General features: G+C 37.5%; 1 pseudogene; it reads left to right on the top strand.

The window, feature by feature from the left end:
- The first annotated feature begins 6630 nt into the window (after positions 1-6630).
- The window catches only part of LOC111554952, a 28408-nt pseudogene continuing 23763 nt past the window's right edge, over positions 6631-11275 (top strand).

The following is an 11275-nucleotide window of genomic DNA, read 5'->3' as shown; positions in this document are numbered from 1 at the left end:
CTTTCTAATACAGCCACTCCAAGATGCTGCAAATGGGGAACTGAAATGGTGGTGCCACAGCTGGCCACCAGTCACACAACCAAGAAGAAATGGCCTCATCTATTCTTTAAGTAATTTACTTTTGCTTATTGAGGATATGTAGGAAATGCTAATGTGTGGGGCTCAGGGAAAGGACCCTTCTTATCTGGGCCTAAGGTATTACCTGAGGATATCCCTGGCAAGCTACCATAGATTATCCAAAATTTATATAGCCAGGCATGGTGACTCATACCTCTAATCCCAGCACTCTGGAAGGCTGAGGTGGGAGGATTCTTCGAGCCCAGGAGTTCAGGATCAACCTAGGCAACATAGTGAGACCCCAACTCTGCAAAGTTGTTTTCAGAAAATTATCCAGTTGTGGTGGCATGTGTCTGTGGTCCCAGCTACCCTTGAGGCTGAAGCAAGAGAATCACTTGAGCCCAAGATGCCAAGGCTGCAGTGAACCATGGCCGTGATAGCCTGGGTGACAGAGCAAGACCCTCTCAAAATAAATAACTTGCATAAACCATCAGACAATATGCCAAAAATGCCCTGGGATTTGATGCTGAGCTCCTGGTTCATATCACATAAATTTAAATGAGATGTATTTTTCTGAAGGAAGCCAATCAACTGATCTCCAAAATATACACTCAGTTGGTTATTTTTGTTGTTTGTTTGTTTGTTTGTTTTTTAAAAGACATAGTCTCACTCTGTCACCAAGACTGGAATCCAGTGGTGCAATCATAGTTCACTGCAGCGTCGAACTCCTGGGCTCAAGAGATCTACCCTGTCTCAGCCTTCTGAGTAGCTAGGACTATAGGTATGTATCATCATGCCTGGCTTTATGTTTTTAAGTTTTCGTAGACATGATGTCTCACTATGTTGTCTAAGCTTTGGTTCTTATGGTCTTGTTAAGCACCATCAAACTTTTAGGATGCCTATTAAAACCCAACTCATTTTACTTAAAATAACAAAGGAAAACAAAACACAAAAACTCTTAAAATTTTATGATGGTAATATTTTAACCATAAGCCCAAAATTTTTCCATTATGATGAGTTTCTAAAATCAAAATAAACTGTATATGCTGTGTAATTTCGACTAATGCACAAAGAAAAAGGAGCAAAAGGACACAATGGGTTCCCACAACATTACAATGGGCCATGTCTGTGGAGGGCAGTGGAATGGGGGCTGGTAACTTGTAAATTGATTTCACCTCTAGCAAAAAATTACCTCCATCTATTAAAAATTACCTGTTTTTCAGTTTTGTTTTAGAATCAAATAAAGGGATAGATGCATAGTCTTATATCCCTAGTCAAATATACCTAGCATGATTGGATAACACTCATGACACAGAGAAAGTAAAGATTCACAATTCTCAAGTGTCTCTTCTCAAGTATTCCTTCCTCTAACTCAGACTCTCTCCCCAAAGCAAAAGTGCATTTAACTCTTCAGATCACCAGAACAATGCCATCCAGTGAAATCTCTAAGCAGTGAACTATTTCTAAGATGATTAGGGCCCATCCACTTAGTTCTTGAAAGATTACATATAACACTTTCTTTTAAAGTTATCTCATATTTGTAGAGGACAGAATCTTCACCATCTAGTGTAGAGCAGTTTTCGTCCATACTTAGGATATTTCCTACACCTTTCAATTGAGTTTTTTGGTTGGGGCTAATTTATATTAACAATCAAAGAGATGAAAATGGTCTTTGTCCTCACTCCCACTGAAAAAGTAATCACTGATATTCAATAGCTTAGAGGAAAATTAGCCTTACCACTGAATTAAATTTTATGACCTGTGAATTTTAATTAGGTGAGCTTTTCAATTGCTCCTATAATGAGCCTACATTGTCAAATAAAAAGAACCTGAATCGTAGAGAAAAAGTTAGTGTCAAAGATCTAATAAAAAATCAAAAAGAAAAACATGCTGTAGCTGGAGTGTTTAGGACATAAGGAGTGCACAGCACAGAGGTGGCAATGTATTTTGAAACCTTTATAGTTTAACTTATGACAGTCATATAGAGTTCTGTTTGTAAAGGAAGGAGGTCAGGGAATAATGCCACTGCAGGAGTTACTCAAGTTTTATCTACCCAGGACCACCCATCAATAAGGAAAGAAATTGGCTTTTATAACTCATCAGTCATAAGCCATACACAAGTCAAAGGCAAGATTAACTTAAGTCTTTTGGAAATAAAACACACATACACCATTTAGTTTTTAACTTTATAGAAAATATAAAGCTCTATTCAACAAATAATAATTATATGGGCCTCCATTTTACTATGTTGACTGGTAGAGAGATTAGGACAGGTTTGAAGAGAGGTGTTGCTTGATTAAGTTCCTCCTTATATTGCTCTGTGGGACTCAACCTATCCCCTATTATCCTCTTCTCCTGTTTTATTGCTTGTTAGTTGATTTGGTTGCTTTGTTTTTAGGTGTATCCATTATTGGCTACTTGTCTTCCAACTGTAAAAACAAAATCTTCCCTTGATTGTATGCCACCACTAGCTAACACCCTAGCTCTCTTCCTTTTCACCTAAGCAACGTGAAAATAAAATTAACCCTCTTTCACTCCTTAAGACATTGCAATCCAGCTGCTATCCCTACAACGTCATCCAAACTGCTCTTAAAATGCATTACCAACTTCTGGTTGCAAATTCAAAGAACACTTTTTAGTTCCTATATATTTGATTTGTTTTGCAATATTAGCCATCATCCTTTACTCATTCCACAGCTTTCCAATAGACTGCTTTTCCACTCACATTTCCATCCACTTCATCTTTCAAATTGACTCCTGATCCTCCAGTATACACTGAAACTGTGTAATCAGAGTTTCTAGCTTCTGGTCTTTGAACCCTTTCTGATTCTCAAATCTTTATATCTCAGGTCCCATAAATCTATGTCCAACAACCAAATAAACAGGATGCATTTTGATTTTCCAAGGATTCTCAAACTTATTTTGTATCAAAAGAACTAATCTACTCTTCTATAACTTCCCCCTCCTCCCAAATCTCTGTCTAAGTGAATGACATTACATCCCTCACATACTAGAGTGAGAAGCCTGGGAAGAGACTACTACCTCCCACCATCACATCAGTTGAGTCTTGGCTTCTCTTTTCCTATATATCTCATAAACACCCCTCAATATATTTATTCTTCTCCATATCCACAGCCTTTGTTTTGATCCTTATAAATTCTCTTCATGATTATATCAGTAGACTCTGTATATCTCTTCCTGTCACCAGCTTAATTTTTCTCCTAATTTCTCTACCGTTTCCAATTGCCATTTCTCACAAAACAGATTTAAATATTCTCCCTCATTTAAAATCTATAATAGGCCGGGCACAGTGGCTCATGTCTATAATCCCAGCACTTTGGGAGGCCGAGGTGGGCGGATCACTTGAGGTCAAGAGTTTGAGACCAGCCTGGCCAACATGGCTAAACCTCATCTCTACTAAAAATACAAAAATTAGCCTGGCCTGGTGGCGAGTGCCTGTAATCCCAGGTACTCAGGAGACTGAGGCAGAAGAATCCCTTGAACCCAGCAGGGTAGAGGTTGTAGTGAGCCGAGATCATGCCACTGCACTCCAGCCTAGGGAACACAGGGAGACTCTCTCTCACAATCAATCAATCAATCAATCAATTTCTATAACATTCAAAGATTTTGCCAGGGTCTTGTAGGCCAAGGTAAGGCAATAGGATTATATTTTAAGTGCAATAAAATTCACTAAAAGGTTTCATTCAGGTGCATGTATTAATCTGATGAACATTTTAATAAAATCACGCTGGCTATGAGGAATGGATTATGACAAAACAAGATTGGAAGCAGGCACACCATTATAGAGGCTAGCATTCCAGATGATGGTGGCATACACTAAGGTATTGACTGTAGAGATGGATAAGTGACGAAATTCAAGAAATTCTATGAAGATGGAGGCAATAGGTCTTGCTCTTTGCTTTGATGATGCACAGTAAAAAAATAAAAATACTCGTGGACAAATCACTCCATGTTTTATGCTTAAGCAAGTGGCTAGATAATTGTGCTGATTACTCAATTTGATAAAAAGTCTGTGAAAGGGAGATTTTATGGATGAGGATGTTGGAACCCAGGAGAATCAGGTAATCTGTGTTAGACATGTTTAACCTTGAGATTCCTATTAGATATTGCTATGGACTGAATTGTATCCCCCACTCCAAATTCACATGTTAAAACCCTAAGCCTCCACATGACAATATTGGAGATAAGGCCTGTAAGGGGCGATTCAGGTTAAGTGAGGTTGTAAAAATGGATCCTATAGAACTGATTCTTTATAAAAATGGAAGAGAAAGCAGAGATTCCTCTTTCTCCACTATGCGAGGGCAAAGGGAAAAGAGCTCCCTGTGGTTCTTTTTTCCACAGGCAAAGGGAAAAAAGCAGCTATCTGTAAGGCAGAAAGAGCCCTTACCAGAGACTGAACCCTCTTGGAGCTTAATCTTGAACTTTCTAGCCTCTTCAACTATGAGAACATAAATTTCTGTGTTTTAAATCACCCAACCTATGGTATTTCATTATGGCAGTATGAGCTGTCTAATGCAGATATCTTGCTAGAATAATAATTTGACGTATTATCTGATTTTTACTTTTCTCCTCTTCATACCCTGTATTCAAACAGCCATGCCATTCTGTGGCCAGAAAAGAAGAGATTCCCTGGGAGAAAATGGAACAAAGAAGTGAAGAGAGTTGGTGGTATAGTTCAGAGGGATAAATCTGAATGGGCCACATGGACAAGAATGGGGACTAGCTCAGCAAAGAACCACAGGGAGGAACATTGCTTAGGTACCTAAGAGCCATGTAGAAGTCATCATCTGATAAGTGCGCTGGTCTACCTTTATGCAATCACTATCCATCCCTTGTGCCCTGATATTATGCAAGCTGTCCTTTTCATCAACGACTAATAAAAGCATCTCTTCAATAGTATCTGGCACTTCTCCAAGCCACTGCTCTGCAGAAGTGACACCTGTTGGTCCTTCAGATTTTGTTTGACCCTTTTTTGACTTACCCCATATGAACATATAGACAAATCATTTTGCAATATCCCAGGGACTAATAAGCCTTAAGCAAGTCCTGGACACTTAGTGGAAGATGATGGTCTAGAAGGGACATTTCTACACATGTAATGAGTGCAATGAAATGCCAAATAAGGCCACCTTGTGATGCTTTCTAAACTGAGATGGTAATATAATATATTTAAGTAGGTGAGTGGATATGAATCTGATGCTTATGGGGCTCATGACGCAAAAGAAAAATGTAAAGCCATAGAAATGGATGAGATCACATAAGGAGAGCCAAATCCTGAAGAATAACAATAGTCAAAGAGACTATCAAAGAAGAATGAAATGATTGCGGTAGGCCAGTGTGGTAGGAAGATAGAACAGGCACAGAAGCCAAGGTAAAGAGGGTTTTGAGAAGAACCTAGATGTCACATTGCATATTGCTAAGAGGTCTAATAAGATGAGGATAGAAAAATAGTTTATTAACTCTAATGAAATAATTCACACCAATGAAGATATGAAAATGGAGATAGATTGGAGGATAGTGAAGAATGAAGAAGAGGTGAGGAAGTGGAGGTGGAGTGTATACATCCCTTATAATAAAAATGGATATGACACAGGGCAGAGAAATGGTTTGGTAGTTAGAAGGAGTGCTTAAAGGACAAGGTTCCTTTCCATTCTTCTCTTCCTCTTCCTCCTCCGTCTTTTGTTTTTCAACATGGTATATATCAGATGTTTAAGCTGATAGGAATGTTCCAGCAGAGACAGAGAGATTAACTATGCAGAATAAAGAAGCAATAGTAGAGATAAATTTCTATACAAGGCAAAAGTGGAGGCACTGACCTTTGATGGAAGGAGGCACACCTCCTCCAAGTTCACAGGAAGAAGGAAGGTGAAGATAGTACAGATGTAGGAAGCCTAGACATTTGGTGGTGGGCAGATGAGGGAGTTATTATAGGAACTTCTATTTTGTAAAAAACAAATGAGGCAAAATCAATTGAGAGTACTTAATAGGTGAGAGAAGAAAGACGTTTAGGGAGAGAAGAAAAACCGGTAAACATTTTCTTAAAGGATTCCAAATTAAGTCCAAAGAAAGACATGGAAGAATCAGTGAAAGTTGTTGAGAATTCATTTGCAGTTTGTAATCACAAAATTTAAAATGAAATTCACCAAGTCAGTTGTGTGATTTTTCCCCAATTGTGATTTGGTGAGACAAAAATAAATGATTTTTTTTTCAAGTATGTGGTGGAGAAAGAAAGGCCGAGGAATCTGAGGTTATTTTGTGACTACACTGAGATGACTCCGCTGAGATAACAGTGCTTCCTGAGCATCCTTGGAGCATACCAACTTTCACACAGAACTGTGAGTACTGGTTTTGTGAATACTCTATTATGAGAACATGAAACCCATTTGGGATAGTCTCTAGTTCACCTCTACAGTTTCAAAAATCACTAGGCACTAAAAAATGTTTGTTCAATGAGCTTGTGGAAAAGCCATGGGAGATAAGACAACATAGAAAAAGATAGTAGATATCTTTTAAATTTCAAAAAATAGAAAGTGGACTTAAGCACGAGTTCCCATGAAAAATGAGAAGTACAACTATAAACTCTGGAGTGATAAAACTCTAAGAGAAAAAAAAAATGTCATCAGTGCACAGAATGGTGAAAACAACTGTGAGACCCAGGAAGAGCAGTGGGCCCTGAAGACTAATGCCTTCTTCAACACGGACAGAGGTAATGTAACATTGAGAAAACAAACCTTTGATGGTTAATGACTACATGACCTATTTCAGTGTGGTAGGGTTTCAGGGCTAAGGAGTGTTTTACAACCACCAAAAGAAGCTCCATGCTGTAACACAGCAAGTTGAACTATGCCCAGCACAGAGTTTTAATTACAAGAGATCATAATAACTCACTTTATCTGAACACAGGCAAAAGTAACTTCAGGAAGTGCTATAGGAACTGGCCATTGGAGGGAGAGAGAGGGAGAAAGTGAAGTGTCTACATACTTATATGCATACTTTATACTTACATATAAAATTAGCTCATTTTAGTGGATATTTATTGAATGACTAGTGTGTTCCAGGCACTGTATTCAGTTGTAAAACTTCCAAGTATACATCTATGTCAAGACAGCCTATTTCACTTAATCAGGGGTAATGTATGTGTTTATTGCATGCATGAATGTGCACCTCTGTTTGCACAGGAAATTATATTTACCTATATTCTATGTCAACTTTTCTCAGAAAATGTTCCTTAGAATACAAGGGTCCCATGAGAGATTAACACATGTTCTGGTGAACAAAGGGGTTCAAAACATGAATACGTTTGGAAGTATAAGGTTAAGCAAGTTTAATGGGTTTCTTTATGGCAGAAGTTCTAGAAGACTTAAAAGTACTAATATGTGTTATGTTTTAATAAGAAAGGGGAAATGAAACAATAATTTGTCATTAACAGATTTATTTGATTATGGACTCATATTTCATGAAACAACTTTTGACAACTCAGAGGCTTCTTGTTTCATTGCTTGAAAAATTCTAAATATATCATATTATACATTTTATATTAAATATGTAAAGTATATATTATATATGTATATTCATGTATATTTAATTATCTTCTTTTAGTCCCATTTCCACCCCCAACTTTGGGCAAATTGTGGAGATATTTTACTATCAGTTTATTTTAAAAAGATAAATGTTTTCAACCTATTGAATATAGGTATTTTAATCAACATCAAGTACCTAAAATTTTAATTATACATATTCATAAGAAGTTTATAGCAGGACAATGGAGAAAGAAAGAAAACATGAAATATTTTATCTCAAACTAGAGTACCAACCAAACCTTTTCATGACCCAGAAGAGGTAAGTTTCAAAATATCAATTAATCCAAGTATTTTACAATACACAAGAATATTTACATTATTTCAAAGACTTGGACACTCAGTAAAATGATACTTGATGTTCTACCCAGATACTTTTATCTAAATATGTCAAAAATATTTCTTAAGTCAGCTTTGCAAATAATTTTAAAAACTCATGCCCACAGAAACTAGTTTGGCCATCATAGTTGGAACTGTTCGTGTGTTTTAAGTTTAAGTTTTTATTCCTCCTACATATCCCCATGGTTCCCAGGCTATATCGGCCGTCTTCAGCTATATAGAAAAAGCCAAAGGGCTGAAGCCCAAGAGTGGAAATTATATAGTTGTTCTTTTTTGTTCCATATGAAACTTAAAGTAGTTTTTCTAATTCTATTAAGAAAGTCAATGGTAGCTTGATGGGAATAGCATTGAATCTATAAATTACTTCGAGCAGTATGGCCATTTTCATGATATTGATTCTTTCTATCCATGAGCATAGAATGTTTTTCCATTTGTGGCCAGGCACGGTGGCTCACGCCTGTAATCCCAGCACTTTGGGAGGCCGAGGCCGACGGATCACAAGGTTAGGAGATTGATAACATCCTGGCTAACACAGTGAAACCCCGTCTCTACCGAAACTACAAAAAAATTAGCCGGGCATGGTGGTGGGCGCCTGTGGTCCCAGCTACTCGGGAGGCTGAAGCAGGAGAATGGCATGAACCCAGGAGGCGGAGTTTGCAGTGAGCCAAGATCGCGCCACTGCACTCCAGCCTGGGTGACAGAGCAATACTCTGTCTCAAAAAAAACAAAAACAAAAACAAAAACAAAAAACAAAAAACAAAAGTTTTTCTATTTGTTTGTGTCTTCTCTTATTTCCTTGAGCAGTGGTTTGTAGTTCTCCTTGAAGAGGTCTTTCACATCCCTTGTAAGTTGTATTCCTAAATATTTTATTCTCTTTGTGAATGGGAGTTCACTCATGATTTGGCTCACTATTTGTCTGTTGTTGGTGTATAGGAATACTTGTGATTTTTGCACATTGATTTTGTATCCTGAGACTTTGCTGAAGTTGCTTATCAGCTTAAGAGGATTTTGGGCTGAGACAATGGGGTTTTCTAAATATACAATTACGTTATCTGCAAACAGAGACAATTTGACTTGCTTTTTTTCCTATTTGAATACCCTTTATTTCTTTCTCTTGCCTGATTGCCCCAGCCAGAACTTCCAATACTATGTTGAATAGGAGTGGTGAGAAAAGGCATCTTGTCTTGTGCCAGTTATCAAAGGGAACACTTCCAGCTTTTGCCCATTCAGTATGATATTGGCTCTGGGTTTGTCATAAATAGCTCTTATTATTTTGAGATATGTTCCATCAATACCTTGTTTATTGAGAGATTTTAGCATGAAGGGTTTTGAATTTTATTGAAGGCCTTTTCTGCATCTATTGAGATAATCAAATGGTTTTTGTTATTGGTTCTGTTTATGTGATGGATTATGTTTACTAATTTGCATATGTTGAACCAGCTTTGAGTCCCAGGGATGAAGCTGACTTGATAGTGGTGGATAAGCTTTTTGATGTGCTGCTGGATTTGGTTTGCCAGTATTTTATTGAGGATTTTCACATCGATGTTCATCAGGGACCTTGGCCTGAAATTTTCTTTTTTTTATTGTTATGTCTCTGCCAGATTTTGGAATCAGGATGGCGCTGGCCTCATAAAATGAGTTAGGGAGAAGTCCCTCTTTTTCTATTGTTTGAGATAGTTTAGAAGGAAAGGTACCAGCTCCTCTTTGTGCCTCTGGTAGAATTCGGCTGTGAATCCATCTGGTCCTGGGCTTTTTTTGGTTGGTAGGCTATTAATTACTGCCTCAATTTCAGAACTTCTTATTGGTCTATTCAGGGGTTCAAATTCTTCCTGATTTAGTTTTGGGAGGGTGTATGTGTCCAGGAATATATCCATTTCTTCTAGATTTTCTAGTTTATTTGCATACAGGTGTTTATCGTATTCTTGGATGGTAGTTTGTATTTCTGTGGGATCAGTGTTGATATCCCCTTTATCATTTTTATTGTGTCTATTGGATTCTTCTCTCTTTTCTTCTTTATTAGCCTGGCTTGCAGTCTATCTACTTTGTTAATCTTTTCAAAAAACCAGCTCCTGGATTCATTGATATTTTGCAGGATTTCATGTCTCTATCTCCTTCAGTTCTGCTCTAATCTTAGTTCTTTCTTGTCTTCCACTAACTTTTGAATTTGGTTGCTCTTGCTTCTCTACAAGGCTACAATAAGGAAAACAGCGTGGTACTGGTACCAAAACAGATATGTAGACCAATGGAACAGAACAAAGGCCTCAGAAATAATATCATACATTTACAACCATCTGATCTTTGACAAACCTGACAAAAACAAGCAATGGGGAAATGATTCTCTATTTAATAAATGGTGTTGGGAAAACTGGCTAGCCATATGCAGAAAACTGAAACTAGAACCCTTCCTTACACCTTATATAAACATTAACTCAAGATGGATTAAAGACTTTAACATAAGACCTAAAACCATAAAACCCTTAGAAGAAAACCTAGGCAATACCATTCAGGACATAGGCATGGGCAAAGACTTCATGACTAAAACACAGAAAGCAATGGCAACAAAAGCCAAAATTGACAAGTGGAATCTAACAAAATTAAAGAGCTTCTGCAGAGCAAAAGAAACTATCATCAGAATGAACAGGCAACCTAAGGAATGGGAAAAAAAAATTTGCAATCTATTCATCTGACGAAGGGCTAATATCCAGAATCTACAAGGAACTTAAACAAATTTACAAGGAAAGAAAATAATCCCATCCAAAAGTGGGTGAAGGAAATGAACAGACACTTCTCAAAGAAGACATTTATGTGGCCAACAAACATATGAAAAAAAAAGTTCATCATCAATGGTCATTAGAGAAATGCAAATCAAAACCACAATGAGATGATATCTCATGCCAGTTAGAATGGCAATCATTAAAATGTCGGGAAACAACAGATGCTGCAGACGATATGGGGAAATAGGAACACTTTTACGCTGTTGGTGGGAGTGTGCATTAGTTCAACCATAGTGGAAGACAGTATGGCAATTCCTCAAGGATCTAGAACCAGAAATCCCATTTGACCCAGCCTCCCATTACTGAGTATATACTCAAAGGATTGTAAATCATTCTACTATAAAGACACATGCACACGTATGTTTATTGCAGCACTATTCATGATAGCAAAGACTTGGAGCAAATTCCCATCAATGATAGACAGGGTAAAGAAAACGTGGCACATATACACCATGGAATAATATGCAGCCATAAAATAGGATGATTTTATGTCCTTTGCAGGGACAT

This window comes from Piliocolobus tephrosceles, chromosome 5, assembly GCF_002776525.5.
Source record: "Piliocolobus tephrosceles isolate RC106 chromosome 5, ASM277652v3, whole genome shotgun sequence".
Classification (NCBI taxonomy): Eukaryota; Metazoa; Chordata; class Mammalia; order Primates; family Cercopithecidae; genus Piliocolobus; species Piliocolobus tephrosceles.
Note: the sequence above shows the minus strand (reverse complement) of the source record. Positions and strands in the feature narration are given on the sequence as shown.